Raw genomic sequence first — 16,378 nt, forward strand, 5'->3', positions numbered from 1 at the left:
GCTCTCACACCAGTGACTATGAGGAGTACTGTCTTCTGGGATGCAACGCTGTCTAGTCCAATAGAAGTTCACCGATGTTTCAGAGGAATGTACTGCCTCCATCTTCAGGTTCAAAAAATAAGTCAAGCAAGCAGACTGAGTTGCTCGTAGAAAACTTTGTTCACATATAGACCTGTAAAGGAGCCCAGAGAGAACCAGTAGGGGCAAGGTGAGGTGCAACTAGTGTTGGCCCTAAAGAAGGCTGTATTTGCAAAAGAGAAGAGATGGAAGAAAACCAGAAAAGAGTAACACAAGTGACCCATAGTAGTAAGCAGAAGGTTATCCCCCACTTCACTTCCTGCAGTCCCCATCACTGTCTGGACCCACCCATACCGTTTGTAGGTGACTTGTGCTTCTTTTCTTGTGCCTTCTTACATCTTCACTTTGCAAATACAGTGATTTCTGGGCCAGTACAAGTTGCCCTATCTCCTTTCTCCTGTTGGTTCTTTCTGTTCTTCTTTACAGGCAATAACTGAACAAAGTTTTATTTGTGATGCTTGCTGTACTTTTTGCCTGTGCATTGTTTGGCTTATTCTTTAAGCCTGAAGATCGTAGCAACATATTCCTCTCAAAAGTCAGTGAACTTCTACTGGAGTGCGTGATGTCATGTCTGAGAAAATGGTACTTTTTGCCAGGGAAACTGAAAAGTGTAATGCTCTGGTCACTGTTATATCTCTTTATCCTAGAAGGAAGGAGGTCAGTGAATGAATGTGTACACTAAAAGCCTGCTTGAGCTACATCACATGTGCAAGGACCTTTGGACACGTCGAGATTCTTTCTTGCTGCTGAAAGCGATTGAAAGGAGGAAGTAGATGTGTAAATAGTTGCAGTGAGGCAAACATTACTTGCCCACTTTTGTACAAATTGTTATGTATATATAAAGTAACTATTTGCATTGTAATATGATTCACTTGTTAAAGACATGGTTTTGTACACAAACACAGTATCACATGGGCTGATCTGTTGATATATCGGTTTAATAATCATATTGGTTTCTCTGTAATTTTGAAAACATACAAGGTATATTAATGAGAATGAATTGTTATGTAATAATATGTATAATAATATCTTATGTGTCTCGGGTTCATATTTTTTGTTATGTCTGGCTGTTGTTACATAGTAACAGATCTGTGAAATACTCCTTCAGTAATGTATAAATTCCCCCCCCACCTCAAAATTACAAGGGTTTTTGAAATTTTTATAAAGAAAAATCCTATGTTTTAATGTCACAATTTGCCATCAGATGGCATGGTATGAATTCTGGTAATTCAGATGCATTGGCTGTGCTAAGTGGAAGCTATGCCTACTTTATTTTTTTGTGACTTTCCTTTGAAGTGATTTTCATGCAGTTTCATGATGCATAGTGCATCACTGCCCCCCCTTTTTTCCTCCAAAAGAGGTCTTCATGAGACCATTGGGAATGAATAACCTTATGGACATTAAGTGAAACTGATTGTATTTTTTAAACAAAATGATATGACTTCCTCTTATTAAGACATGAGCGTTTGAATTTGTGTGATGGAAAAACAGGAGACTGGTATTTTATGTTGATTTGATTTAACTTGCATGGAAAGGTAATTTGTACTCAATCACGTTTTCTATTAATTTGCAAGTAGTTGATATTTATGTGATTGATACAGTTTTGAAAATTATTTAGTGTCGTGAGCTTGGTGTTAAGGGGCTAAAACTGGAATGTATTGCCAATTCAGTCAGGTAATGAAACTTCCCAGTCTTTTGGGTTTGAATATTTTTTCAGGCAAACGAGTAAAAATTTTATACAGTCATGTAAGACTTTCATGGATGGATCCAAGAATAACATTTAAGACATTGTCTGCTTTAGGAAAAATTTACATAACTTTCTTATTGATCGTAAGCTTCGTAAAGTAGATTTTTATGTCAGTTTCCTGTGTTACTGATTGAATGTCTTAAGGAAAACATACGTGCGTACATACATTCGGGCTTAGAGTACCCTGAATTATTTTTACTGGATAATTCTGTTGCTATAAACAATAATAAAAATTCAAATTCCAAGAAGTTATTATTTTCAAAGTACTGTTTTTTAAAGTTTTCTTTGCCTTAAATTATTGTTTTGGGTGGAATGTGTTTTTAAATATAAATTTACAGTGACCCTAATTATAATGTTTTTGTGAAAAGTATCATCACATTGATGTGTGCGTAACAATTCGGTACCCTTGATTCTGTATCAGTTGTTCACAGAATGCTCCCTATGTGTGCACTTGTGTGTTGCCCAAATGCTGCAGCTGAAACCTAGTACTTGATATTTACAAGCAGTCAAATCCTGAAGTTTATTCCCTATAAATAAGGAACTTTGGCACAGCAACTTTATTCTGTTCATGGAAGGAAAAACATAAAATGGCCGTGTAAGATTTTAGGTTTTGAGGCTGTCTGAATAGTGGTTACGAAGACCCATACCTAGCTTCTGGGATATAGTGCTGTGCAGTCCATTGAAAGTCATCCAGTGTTTCAGAGGAAGACACCACTCCCATCTTCAGGGTTGAAAAGAAGCTAAGCAAGAAACCAGCATGACACAGATGCCAAGAAAAGGGACGTGTTCCTTCAAAAAATGGTTGACTTTCAGTGGACTGCACAACATTTTATCCCAGAAGATAGAACTTCACAAAAATTGCCATTTTCATAACAATGGCTGTCTTGATTTTGATTACATTATACCCATTTGGAGAATATTGTCTCAGGAGATATTGGATAGGCTTTGTGACCAAAATTATTTCTAATGGTTAGTTCCTTATAATTGCACATACATTTGAGAGGATAGGGCTTATGTTGTATATTCATGCAGATTACATTTCAGATATCATCTTAATTACTGAATTTTGGCTTTAACTGTATGTAACAGTCTTATTGTGTATATGTTCCCAGAAACCAGGTTTTGACATAGGTAAAGGGTTTTAATCATAATGCACTAGTGGCAGTCATGTCCTATAGCAGCATTTGAAATGTACCAAGTGACTCGGGAGTCTGAACTTTTTATTGGCCAGGTCAATTTGTCAGTATTCACATCTGCAATTATTGTCTGCATCTTCATTAAATTCACCAGTTATTCAGTACATAGCAACTTTGTGGGTGGAAGCTAAACATATGTGAAGTACTGTGACATAGAAGGCCACAATTGGAAACCTACTTGATTTGGCATGGATTTACAGTTTTAGCATGTTATTGTATTGGGCCACCATTCACAAATTATTATTTTAAACGCTAATTTTGGCTGTGATAGGGTCCTTATCATTTCATGATGATATTGACTTTGAAAGGAAGTAATATCATTAATCCAGATAAGAGCTGTCACTCCATTAATGTAGCATAGTATAGTAATTACGATACATTACTCATTTTAATTATAATTTTATTTTAAACATTTCACTCATGGTCATCAATTCTTAATCTCAAGGCATATTGGATTCAGCACGTTTTTTAGCAGTGTTTCTTGCCTCTTCTCTTTTCAGTTATAAATATCTCTTACATACCAAAAATATCCTGCTCATCATACTCATTGTCCCATCCTTTTAATTGTAGTTTGTGGTGATGTGATTTTTGTAACTATGGAAGTGTATGCAGCTGGTGATGAGGGGTTTTGTGTTGGAATTATGCAAGTCTGTTGGGTGTGGCAGTTGTGGATGAGCCCCATGCAGTAGGGTGAAATGAATGATACTTAGAAATCCCATTATTAAATATGTATTTCTGCTGTGCCTGTCCATCCTCTTTTTAAAATTATGGACAGTAATTACTCACTTTTTTGTCATATTGTGTGAACAACATGCCACTCAAGGAAAATTTGTCTGGTATCTTTATTGTAATACTAGTACTGCTGATTTGTGAACTTCTGAGTTGGGAACAATGCTGGCACGGTTCAAAGTAGGCTCTTGACATATCAGATAGTGTTTGTGTTTTGAAGCTTTTGACTTCTTTGTTTTGTTGGAGAAATGAGAGACAAATATGATAATAATAATACGTAGGATAGAACAGTCCTTTGTATGATTTATACTTGTCATTTGAGAAATTTTTGTGACTTTTTCTGTGCGGCTACATTTATCCCTGAGCAGTCATGTTACCTAGCAGATATTTAAATGGTGGGGCTTCATAGTCAAAGGGTTAATGAATTTTCAAAGTAATGAGATATACTGGTGGAAAAATCTCTCTCTCTCTCTCTCCAGTCAGTTCTTAGGAAATTAACCAGTCTTAGTACTGATATTTGAAATAGAAACCTTTCTGGCCAAGTTAAGGCACCTCAACATCACAGTGCTTTCTCTCGCTCCCATCTCCAAAAATTCCTTGGCTTGTGACATATATTTTACATTTCATGGCAGAATGTTAGTAATATTGGTGTTGAATGAAGAGCTAAAGATTATCTGGGTGCAAATTCTAATCCAGAATTGAGTTGCAGACCAACAGCAGCTGTATATGACTGGTGACATATTTGTCTACGAAAGCAGTAATGTGAGCTGTGTGTTTTGAATTTTTGTTTTAGTTTTATGGAAAGTTTATTTAAATTATTAAATGTTTTCAAATACATTTAATAGCAATGCCATTTTTTTTTAAATTATAGACTTTTATGTATCAGTCAGTGCTTGCAGTGTATGCATGTACTAACACAGAATTTGCAAATATGATTTCCTGATTGTTACACAGCCCATCGTTTTCCATGAATATCCAGGAAGTGCGTTTTGACCTTGGAGGGTTTAAGTCTTATGGAAGTGGTAATTGTCACACATCAACTGAAAATTTCTTGGTCCCTCACATGGACAGAGACATGCGATCTGTAACTCTGCAGTTTTAAAATCTGAAAATGCAAAACTAACATCCATGACTTGCAAGACTCCACATTTCTCCTTATGTATTTGGCTGCTATTTCAGTGAATTGGTTAAGCAGTTATATTTTATATTTTGTATTTCTTGCCAAACATGCTTCACTTTCATGGCCTCAATCATATTTGAATTAGTAACAAATTTACATGAAATGGGCCTTTCATTAGCCAAATTCCCTAAACTCCTAAAAAGAAATTAAACTTCACATTTGAGAAATGGATCTGTCTGTTAAATTAAGTTTTAGATATAGTTTACCCAGAAATTTATCCTTGTTTACTGTTCACATTGTAAAGATGATAAAAAGCTTGTCACATGTCATAATGTTATTGCATGTGTTGCAGCAAGTGTAAGAAAAGTTCATTTATTTTTTAATAATGTAGGAGTTCCAAATTATGTGTCTTGTAGTATAAATTTAATGGAACTGGGTTGTTAATTTGGCTTATGAAAAGTCTGAATCAGTAATATGAATGCTGGATTGGTTTGTAGGTTTCTGAAACAAAGGTTTGAGAAAAAGTGTCGATCTCTTTATCAGTATTTTATTTCTGGAAAGTGAAGTATGAAAATTTGATTGAAGTTTTTTTAGTATGAGGTAAAATAGCAAAAGAATTTCACAGAATTTTCACATGAAAACCGTAGAATAGAAACCTGCTTCTGTGTAATGTAGCATTTATATTGCACTTGTATTTACTGAAGTGTGCTGTAGCTAAGACCTCAGAATTCGTATCTTATTGTACATTAATTGTAAATATTATCAATTTTTGCTTGATGATGGAAAAAACATGTTGAAGAGACAACAGGGATTGTTTTGAGATTGTACAGTTTTGCGAAAGGGATTTTAAAAGAATATATGAAGATGCAGTATTTTTCAGATATCTTTGTAAGTTTAAGAATGGAGCATTACCTGAATCATTTCTGTAAAGTATTTTAGTCTATTTTGTAACGTTAAACAGGGATGTCCAAAGGTTCACGAATGTTTTACTACACACCTGCATGAAATTTGTTTTGAAAACTGAACAAAACAGCTTCTCACTTTACAAAGTCTGCAGTTAATGTCTTCAGTATGTGATGTTATGGTAAAGAGAGTAAAGTAAAAAGGTCTGGTCAGAATGACCACAAAATTCTGCCTATTAAGAGGTTGAAATAAAAACCAGATTATATCACAAAGGGCAGTACTGTCAATTCAGCGACACAGTGAAACACTGGGTTAAATTTTGTAGTGCATGGGTGAATATCTTAAAGTATCTTCTCCTCCCCCTCCTGAAAGGACACATTTAGTGACTTTGTCATCTTTGCCTTAACACAACAGGTTTATGTCATTGAATGTTTGATAGTAAAAGTCATTGCTAAATTTTAAGCAGAAATTGTGATTGAACATTTACCAACATACATGTTGAATTAACATCCATTTCAGTACATTGTTTTGAAGGAAGGTTTGTTGAAAATCTGATGCTTTTTTATTTCATAGCATAGATAAAACAGTGCTAGTTCTTCAGATTCTGTTTATGCATGTCCATGTTTGCAGTACTCGTTAATTCTGCAAGGCATTTTTTGCAGGCTATCCTTCACACCTTGCTTCTCTAACCTCTGTTTACAAACATCATTTGTAATTTGAAGTTCTCAGAGCAGTGATTATGAAGAATTATACCTTCTGGGATATAATGCCATGTAGTCCATTGGCATCAGCCAGTGTTTGGGAGGGACATACTGCCTCCATCTTCAGATCAAAGAGTAACCCAAATAAGGAACCAGCATGGAGCTGGTAGCAAGCAGAGTCTCTGTGGATTACATAGCATTACATCAGAGAAGATAGGCTTCTTCATTATTTTTTATGCTTAAGGATACAAGTATGTTCCTTCCCCCCCCCCCACAATAATTTTAATTTCAGAGTTAATTTTACATTAGTTTTCACTCTGTATTCTTGGGACTCAGATATTTTCGGAAACAGATGCAGACTCTGATTTTAATATGGTTTTCCTGTATTTGTTAGTTTGATAGCCTCTCAGATCCTCATATTGACACACATTTTATCAGCACAGACTTAGTCCCCCACCCTTTTCCATGGTGGACCCATACTCAATTGTGATTTTGTTGTAAGTTGCTGTAACTAGGATGCAAATGTTGTCAGTAGATGCTGTAATATGTAAGGTTTTTTATCCTTGAATATGCTGCATGTGTTTTGGACATCCCTGGTGTGATCACTTGTAAAATGGAAGAGAGTTTAGTGAAGTGCATTTAAAAAGTTACCAGATGGTTGTTGAGATTTTTTTATCTTTATGTACATTCTTAGGGTTTGCAGAGAATTGCTGTTGGCAGTGGTAAGTTAACAGTACTTTTCATAGATTGGTTTTGTATTCAATTAGTCTGCAGAAATGAATTTATTGTTGCATAGTGTTGTGTTAGTCAAGGTGACATTTTGATGCATTCAAAAGAAAAATGTTTTAAAATTTCATATGGTTTTCCAAGTCTGGTATCCAAAATTTCAGAGTAGAATTTCTCTTTATTTGCTTATGATCTTGCTGGCTTATATCATCTTGGACTTGTATACAAAGTACAGTTTTATTTCAGAGTGATTTACTGGTGTGGCACTAATGGAAGTGGGTAGGAGAACTTAAAGGGTTGTACTAGTTTAATGCCATTTCCAGTAGTAAGTAGAATTGTATTGTAACATAATTAAGTTAAAGGAAACATTATCAGACATTCAACACATTTTGAAGTATGACCTGTGAAGCTGTTAAAATTTTAATTGCAATTTGCAAAATAGTAGAAGAGCAAATATTCTTTGTGGCAAAGTATCATGCTATGAAAGCCATATTAAATGTGGACATTGGCTGAAGGCAAATGGTCATTCACAGTCTCTCGTATTGCATGGATATGGTACCCTTTGTGCATGAGCACTGCCAGGGTGTTTTCGAAGGGAATAGAAGAGCAGAGAGACAATTTGCTTAAAAAGATATATTTAAACCCACTAAGATTGAGTGACCATGGTAGAATACCCAGGATAAAAAGACGTTTCAAAATAGTTTTAGTTATCAATATTTGGTAATTTTTCCCCCTGAAAGATCTTGGCATGGGTCCAATGCTTTGTGAGCCCTGCCACTGACAACCGTGCTTCCCTCCTCTGTTAGCATTTACACCCTAGCACGGGTGGACTTCTGTTTCTGAATCCTGGTATAAAATTACATGCATAACTGTAGTAAAGTATTTCCCATTAATTTGCTGTATGAATCGGTATTCAGCCTTGTGGAAGAAAATCCTATGTATGCATGTTTGAATTTCCCTCTGGTATAAGAAAGTATGTTTAAAATATATTCTGGTAAGTTTGTGATAATGACATAACAATTTATGTCACTGGCTGACCTTCACCTAATACAGTATTACAAATTGCAGTGTTGTTAGTACGGTATTCAGATTAGCCTTGTTGATGTATCAGTCAGTATTAAAGCTGTTTAACAAGTTTTCATATGTTCATTAAGCAAAATGCAAGGATGTCCTTCAAGAATTGTCCAAGAGTATAACTCTCAATACATTGACCCATTTCTCTTTTAAACTCTGAACTTTCACAGCTTGTTTGCAAGCATTGCAGATTAATGCATTGATGTTGTTTAATGAGGAAAAGTGAATTCATAATTGAAGTACATAGTATATTTCTCTTGAGGTTTCATAGTATATCAGGTCCTTTGCTGGCAGGAAAGTGAATACACTCTCTCTCTTCATTAAAAGTCGCCCTTGACATATTTTGACAACTCATTATCCAAGGTCTGTTTGGTTGTGTAGCCCAGTGTGACAGTGGAATTATGTTGCTCGGTGTTGACATACTTGTATGTCCACCAGTCCACTGCACTCTAGTGGCTGCTATCTGAGTCCTGTTGGACAATAACCAGAACTTGGAGATGAAGGGTTGCTTGCTTGATACTGGTGAGCACATCTGCATGCCCAGTTCTGTGAAGTGAGTTGACAGAAGGTCATCATCAGAATCTGTCTGAGAGAATAACCAAATCTAATGGTGGAAGTACTTGATGTAGGTGCTTGTGACCTTGCACCCATTCTTATTAATTATCATTATCTGATAACTGATTATCTGACAGTACTGTCAAGAGCTGGAAGAAATGTTTGGTTGCTGCTGGTGCACATATCTGCCTGTTCATTCTTGACTGTTCCTTGCTTGAATTCTATTTGAATAACAAGAACTAGTAGTGAAGGAGTGACTTGCTTAAGATTAATGATCCCATGACATCTTAGTTGACTGTTTTGGTGCTGCTAGGCAGACTGAAGTTAGTTAGTAGAGGTAACATTGTTTTTATTAGAATTAATGTTTCCTTGACCACACACTTCACAGTCAGGCAATATAAGCAGTGTGGCTAATATGACTGAGCAAATGTCTATGAAAGCATAAACATGAGAACTCTAAAATCATAGTTCAGAACCATGGTTGTTTCTTATGCTCATGTTGTCAGTGTTGCCAAGATTTTTTCCAAGGGAGAATGGCCAGACAGTTAGCTCCAAGACTTACAATTAAGATTATTTTTTACTTCTCACCCTAGTATATTGAGGACAGAGGGATAATTTTATTTAAACAGTGCATGTAAGTTTGGTATTATTTAATATATCCCTCCTTTTTCTAATTTAAGTTATTCTACCTCCTCCATGCTGGTACCCATGTTTTCTGATAACAAAATAATTTGAGTCTAGTTACAGGTGATTTTACAATCAGTGTGAGTGTCAGGGACACAACATTCTACACAAGTGACATCTGTGTGAAGAAACACTTCCTTGTCAGCAAGCTGACCATTCTTACTAACATTTCTAGGGATCAGGTGAGTACCACAGCATGCAGTAGAAAGGCCACTGTAATTGTGTTTGCAAGTAAATTCACCAAGATTAATGAATGAAATTGCTGTTGCTGTAAGCCATATCATGTTTAAATTCATTTCCATATTTTAGAAAAGACTGCATTTTAGAAAATGACAGCTACAGTGGAATACAATTTGGCAAAAATGACCCTATTTGTCTTGATTTATCTAAGTTACAGACATCTTCCATTTCTTGAGACATTGTATTTTTCTTAGAAGTTTCTGGTATTGAATTGCTTCCATTCAGTTCATTTACTGAGCAGCTTATCTCATTATTTCAGCTACTTTCAGTTTGTTGTTGTCACTTGCTGTTACTGATGTCAGTAACTCTCATCCCATGTAGAGTTGAGCAAGGCTGTAAAATTGATGACTTCTAGCCTACTTCTTGGCTCCTCCAGCGTATGAAGAACCTTCTTTTAATAAGCAGACCAGTTGCCCCCATGACTTAGCCCTGCTGTCATTAACCATTTGTAACACCATTAACAGTCATATATCCTGATACTGTTATGCTCTTTGGTCTTTGAATGTATTTTCTTTTTCAGGTTCCTGGAAACCATCACCCTGGTTTGGCTCCATGAGTTACTTTGAAGGTGTGGGGAATGAAATTCAGACGCAGCACCCCAGTAATGACTCATACTGCACAACTGTACGTAGTGGAGTGTCAGGTACTTGCATTAATATAGATGTTCTCGTTTCCGGTTAGAGGTTTTGAATGATCGGCTATGTCCCTCTGTTTGCATGTCTCCCCTATCAGCTTCCATACTCACAGACAAGGAAACCTGGCTGCCTCACTTGATGACCTAACTAAATGTGTGAGGACAGATGAGCAGGGATTTGTTTAAGGGTTGCACGTTCTCTTTGCATCATACTGTTTATATCAGCTATGTGGACCGTGGAGTTTTAGCCTGTATAATTCATGAGATCTGTTCTTACTGTCATTTTATTTAGTTGTTGTGAAAATTGTGTCCCTTGACTAAAGATACTTTGTACGTTGAATCTGTTGAATTAAACCTCAGAGTTTTACATCGTCGACATGTTTGCAATTGTCGACTTACATGTTTATGACCTGTATCCATTCCAGATTTCACATGCTTAGCTCCAATAATTTCTGTCAAAGAAAAAGCTGAAGACAATGTTTGTGTGACTGCTGTGTTACTTTCTTGTATTCTGCGAAAGAATTACCTTGACAGGAGTCTCATAATTTTCCAAGATATATTGTTGTAAATCATTTCAGGACTCTGGGGGCCTTCCAGGTATTCCTCAACCATGATAATGGATTCCTTTGCTCTAGGGAGTTACAGTGTACAAAGTTATGAAAGAAGGATTCCACTTCATATCACAGTAGATTGTGACCTGAGCCATGTCTCATGTGTGCACTGTTGAAGGTCCACCATCAGAACAAGATGATATATCGGTGCTCACTCCTCAGAGTTGGTATCGTCTCTGCAGTTAGGCTTTTGTATCCGATTCCTGTCTGGAGCCTAGGCCACTTTCCTACTTCAGCCAAGACCAATTGCATGGCTCATGGCTTCCATATTGGTTTGCAGGTAATTATAAAGGTCATAGCTAGTTAAAGGTACTGTGAAGAATTTGATGGCAATGGGTTATTGTTCAAGAGACTGAAGTGTTTGTCTCCTGAAACCACAGGGTTAAGTACTGTCAACTGATTTTACACTGACTTTGTATTGAAGTTGATTGGAACATAAATTATTAAAGTTACCTTCCTTTTAATGGTATTATCACTGCTGTATGGTTTTCAACGAAAGGGACGGTTTCTGGTAAACTGCTGGCAAATCATTGATTTAAATGGAGCTGATTCCACACAGCTATATACAGAACTTGGTACATGATGCAACATGTCTCATTATGCTCCCAAATTTTTGCTGGAAACTTTTTTTATGTATGGTCAATATGTGAAATATGAAGAAAAATAATTCTGGACTCTTTCATATGATAAGAGTGATTAGCTTTGGAAGAGTAAGTTTGTAAGGTGACGGATCACCAGCAGTGCCAGTAAGGGTTGTAAAAGTAAAAGAGAACGCAGAGAAATATATGCATTCCAGTGGAGTACAGCCCTTGTTTTGTGTGGTGATAATAGAATAATTTTGTCACATTTTATGTTGTTTGTTTATGTTTCATTGAGGCCCTGTCATGGACACTTGAGCCAGTGGGACTGGCAGTTTCGCCTGCATGCACATGCAGCTGGACAGTTTTGAACAAGACAGTGTGATGTTGACAGATGGCACAGTGGATCCTGAAGCAGGGAATGTGGAGGTTCATATGCTTTCCAGTCTTCTCTTCAGAACAATCAGGACCCTGCAGTTATGTAGAAATATTAAGCTCAGTCATTCGATTGAGTGGACACAAGTGGAAATGTTTCGTTTGTGAGGAGAGCCTTCAAAATCTATTTGTGGAATACACTTGTGGGGTTTTGTGTTTAGAAGAATGACATTTCTGTAGTTTCCTTAATGTATGTTCTCGTCATGAAAGCAAAAGTCTGAAATTAACTTAAATATGGCCAAGTAAAAGAAATCTACAATTTATCGCTGCTGATATGAAGTTATAATTTATTTCAGAAACTTTTGAAACTTGTTTCCTTTAAGTAATTCATACAGATTCATTTTGTACCTAACAGTGAGCAAACTCAGTCTTGTGGGCTGTGACACTTGTTTGACTGTCAGAAGTTCACAGAAGTTTTGGGAAAATACGCAGCCTCCATGTTCAGGGTCGAAAAGTAAGCCAAACAAGCAACCAACCAGGAAGAACAAGTATCGAGGAATGTGGTACACTGACATTTCAAAGAAAATGCACAGCCTTCATCTCCTGTGTCAGAGAGAGAGTCAAGTAAACAGAGGGGACTACAGGGCAGCTTGTCCTCGAATCCACATCTGGGTCTTCCTAAAAGAGACTAATTTGTTAATGCTGTTTAAATAGCTAAATACAATTTATTGTGAGAATGATGTTAAACAAATAAATAGAATATTTACACAAAATGCAGAATTGTTTTAATGTTATTGCATGTGATGCTTGTAGGAACCTCTGTAGTTCAAAAGATTAAAATATATGAAATTACTTGAAATAGTGAGAAATATATTACATTATATGTCCTGTTACATGTGCCTATTTTTGAGTCAGACTGTGAATCCGGTATAAATGTTGTGCTCCTGGAGGCCATGTAAGCTGCTGCCAATAATGATATCATCATGGCAATTATAGTTTATTAAGATGAAACATTGGCATCAATTATTGCAGGAGGCTGAAACTGTGTGGTGAGTTATACTCAGGAAAAAGAATATCATTCATTAAGATTGTCTTTTGTGGAGACTGCTCAGAGTATTTTACTCCAGGTCATAGCAGTAGTGACAAAATGTTTCAGCTAAATATATTGGTACGGTGACATGCAGACAAATAGAGAATGCAAAAGCTAAAAGTGAAGTTTTCCCTGTGTTAGTTAAGCACTGTGTCATGAAGATATATGAAAGTTTGGAGGCATAACTCCATCCATTCTTAACCTTGGCACTAAATGAATGTGGATTAGCTTCATACCCCATGCTCTTTGCTACTACAGAAGTAACTACTCAATAACATTGGATAGAAGGGTGGTTGGGCCCCAGAGACACTTCAGGTGTTGCGGAGAAGATGGAAGCCTCTTGCCTCTGCTGGGACTCAAACCCTGATTGTCAGCCATCCAGTCTGTGGTATGATCCCTATATGAACTGAGATGTCCTAGGTCCCACATAGAGAAATGGAAATATTATAAATGTTGCCAGGACATTAGAAAATATTCGTTTAAAAATGATGATATTACCACAAATAGGAAGGTCTGATGATTTCTTTGATTCACTTCTTATGGCTCTTTGGTACTTTGTGGATGCCAATCCCCATGCATTTTAGCTGTGGCATTTTTGTCATAAATGGTGCTGTATCATCATATGATTAGATTATCATTAATGAACTGAGGAAAATCATGAAGACCCTCAATCAGGATACTCGTCCTGGCAGGGATTAGAACTTTTCACCACCCAAGTACAAATGTCGCTACCATATGAACCAACTTGCTCACTTTCTCTCTGATTAACGTCAGTCAGGTAGGGATTATTTTGGAGAGTTATGTCATCTGGAATGTGACGCCATTTTGGTAGAAGTGCAGCAGCGTTCCTACAAACTGTGAATTTCTGCCAGATTCCATAGTTCACATTCCAGTTGACTGTTGTCAGAACTTCATGCCTAACATATTATCACGTGTATGAGTGAATATAGACGGGTTTTGGATTGGTAATTGGATTTATTGAACACTTACAAATTGTAACTACAAATAAGTATAGCACTGTCACTAATTCACACACTCTTCAATTCCCTGTTGCACTCAGCAGTTTTCTCAGCCTCTTGGGTCTTCAGCAGGCGTTGTCTTGTAACAGCTTCCAGCGGTGCACTTTCACCTTTCTCTGGGTTCCTGAACTGTCCCCACCCTCAGCTATTGGCTTCTCACAGTAACACCTCTCAAGGACTGAACTGCAACAGTCCTCTTACTTGCTCACTCACAACAATCACTCCACTCCACTGCAGTAACTGAATTGTACTCGGTCTCCTGAGTGATATAGCCTCGGCATGCACATCATGGAAAATACCGCTTCCAGCTGTACTTCCACTGTTGCACGAGTGCTGCTGCCTGGCAACAGCTCCGGTACTGTAGCGTATTTATGAAGCTGATGCTTAGCGACGGCCATTGTCTAGTTTGTTTTTCGGTCATTGCCTAGGAACTGGTGTGTACCACTGTTGGTTTTGAATTTGTATGAAGGATTCCTTTTCAGCCCTCATTAAAAAGACACAAAAGGTATTACAAGTTTTATCTAATGGAAGAAATGGTAGAAAGAGCACAGGGATCTTGTGACACACATGCGGTAGCCTGTATACACTGAAACTAATCCAACGTAATATGCAGCTGACACTTCTGTATAAGAGGAAGATCGTATGGTGGTTTGATATAGACTATGTCTGTTTTCTTGGCCCTGTTCACTTCCATGCTTCAGTGCATACAACAGTTTGAGGTGGTTGTAAAAGCAGTAAGGAACGCTGGAAGATCTTCGTGTTTTGGGTTAGGGCAAGGGCCTGTTCTGGTATAAAGATTTCCACTTTTTTTCTTAATCTCCTAGGATTTGTGTTCCAAGCTTGGTTCATATTCGAGGGCGTGTGTTGGAATTCTCGTGTGTGCAGCCCACGGGTGCTGAATGTTTTAAAAGTCCTCAGGCGTCTTGAACTGGAGACCTAGGTTCAGCGTCCCAACAGAGAGCGTTTCCAGCGTCTGCTGTGGTGTGAGTAACTTTCTTTTGTATTTTGCTGGGCTACAGACTGGCTGATTCGATTGAACCTGTTTTTTTAATGTTAGTGGGGTGGGACTAAGTCCCTTGTACCGCGCCCACTTCTGGCCTATTGCACCAGCCCCAGATGATAGGTGAGGGTGATTGTGGAGCAATTTGTGGAATGAAGATGGGCAGGGGAAACCGAAGGACTCGGAGAAAACCTGCCCCAGCGCCACTTTGTCCACCACAAATCCCACTTGACCAGACCCGGGATCGAACCCGGGCCGCCGCAGTGGGAAGCCAGCGACTAACCGCTGAGCTATGGCGCCGTAGATTGAAAGCTTTCTTTGTCATGAAGAGATAAACGCCGTGCTTTGGCGGCAATTTCTCCGACACACTAGTGCTGCATGTAGTCTAAACAAATCTCTGCAGGCGCTGACTTTGCAAATGTGACAACATGCTTGATTCTCAGTCGGCACCGATTATCCTGAGATTTCTTGTGGTGTTCCTCGGTCCCACCAGAGAATTGCCGGAGTTTTTCCTCGATTAGATCACGTCCACCATCGTCCATGTCTTTTACAATTCGTCAGTGATCGTACCATTTGATTTGGCGCTGTATAACCTAGCTATTGACTGTCTCTTGAAGGGTACCGACAAAGAATTGAAGTGTATTTAAGATCTTGGTCGTGAAATTTCGTTAAAGGAGACCACGTGATATTCCTGATAGATGAATGTGAATATTAATATATAATTTTACGGAATTATGACGCGCAGACATGACCTTTATTATCTTGATTCAAAATGGAATCCTAATGATTTGCCTATCTTTGGTTTGTTTCTTTATTTTAATAAACAAGTTCATGAAAAATGACGATTAAGATTTGAGAAGCATTGATTAACAGAAAAATGTGTTATTCATTTTAAATTCAGTGTATTAACCAATATTTGTAACAGTAAATCACTTAACAAAATGTACACATTTCAACATTAAGCAGTCATAACCTTGACAATTGAAACAGAAGTTCTTTATAATGAAGTTTGAATCTGAAGTTTGCCACTGCGTGAGCGTGATGAGCCGTGATCTGGTATTGTAAAGACTAGTCCCATAAATAAATGAGGGAAATATTTGCTACAGTACCAGAAAATAATAAATAAATGACACTGAACATTGAGATGTACGTTATTACTGTCTACGTGTATCCAAATTTACGTGAATATTCCCTTATATGGCACCACATTGTCACCAACCCCGCACAGTGTTCGGATAGATATTTTATTGCCATAGAATTTTAAGGTATGCAGTATGTTCCGATACCAATAAGTTAAGAACAGCCTTTTTAACGACAA

At 37.4% G+C, this 16,378-nt stretch overlaps 1 long non-coding RNA gene across 1 annotated transcript; it reads left to right on the forward strand.

Moving 5' to 3' along the window:
• The first annotated feature begins 8,968 nt into the window (after window positions 1-8,968).
• On the forward strand, window positions 8,969-12,780 carry LOC111873562. Its single transcript, XR_002844398.2, has 4 exons — window positions 8,969-9,695; window positions 10,274-10,396; window positions 10,966-11,278; window positions 11,875-12,780. It is a non-coding gene; the product is annotated as an uncharacterized LOC111873562 (long non-coding RNA).
• Window positions 12,781-16,378: the final 3,598 nt, after the last annotated feature.

The sequence above is a fragment of the Cryptotermes secundus genome, unplaced genomic scaffold, assembly GCF_002891405.2.
Source record: "Cryptotermes secundus unplaced genomic scaffold, Csec_1.0 scaffold631, whole genome shotgun sequence".
NCBI lineage: Eukaryota > Metazoa > Arthropoda > Insecta > Blattodea > Kalotermitidae > Cryptotermes > Cryptotermes secundus.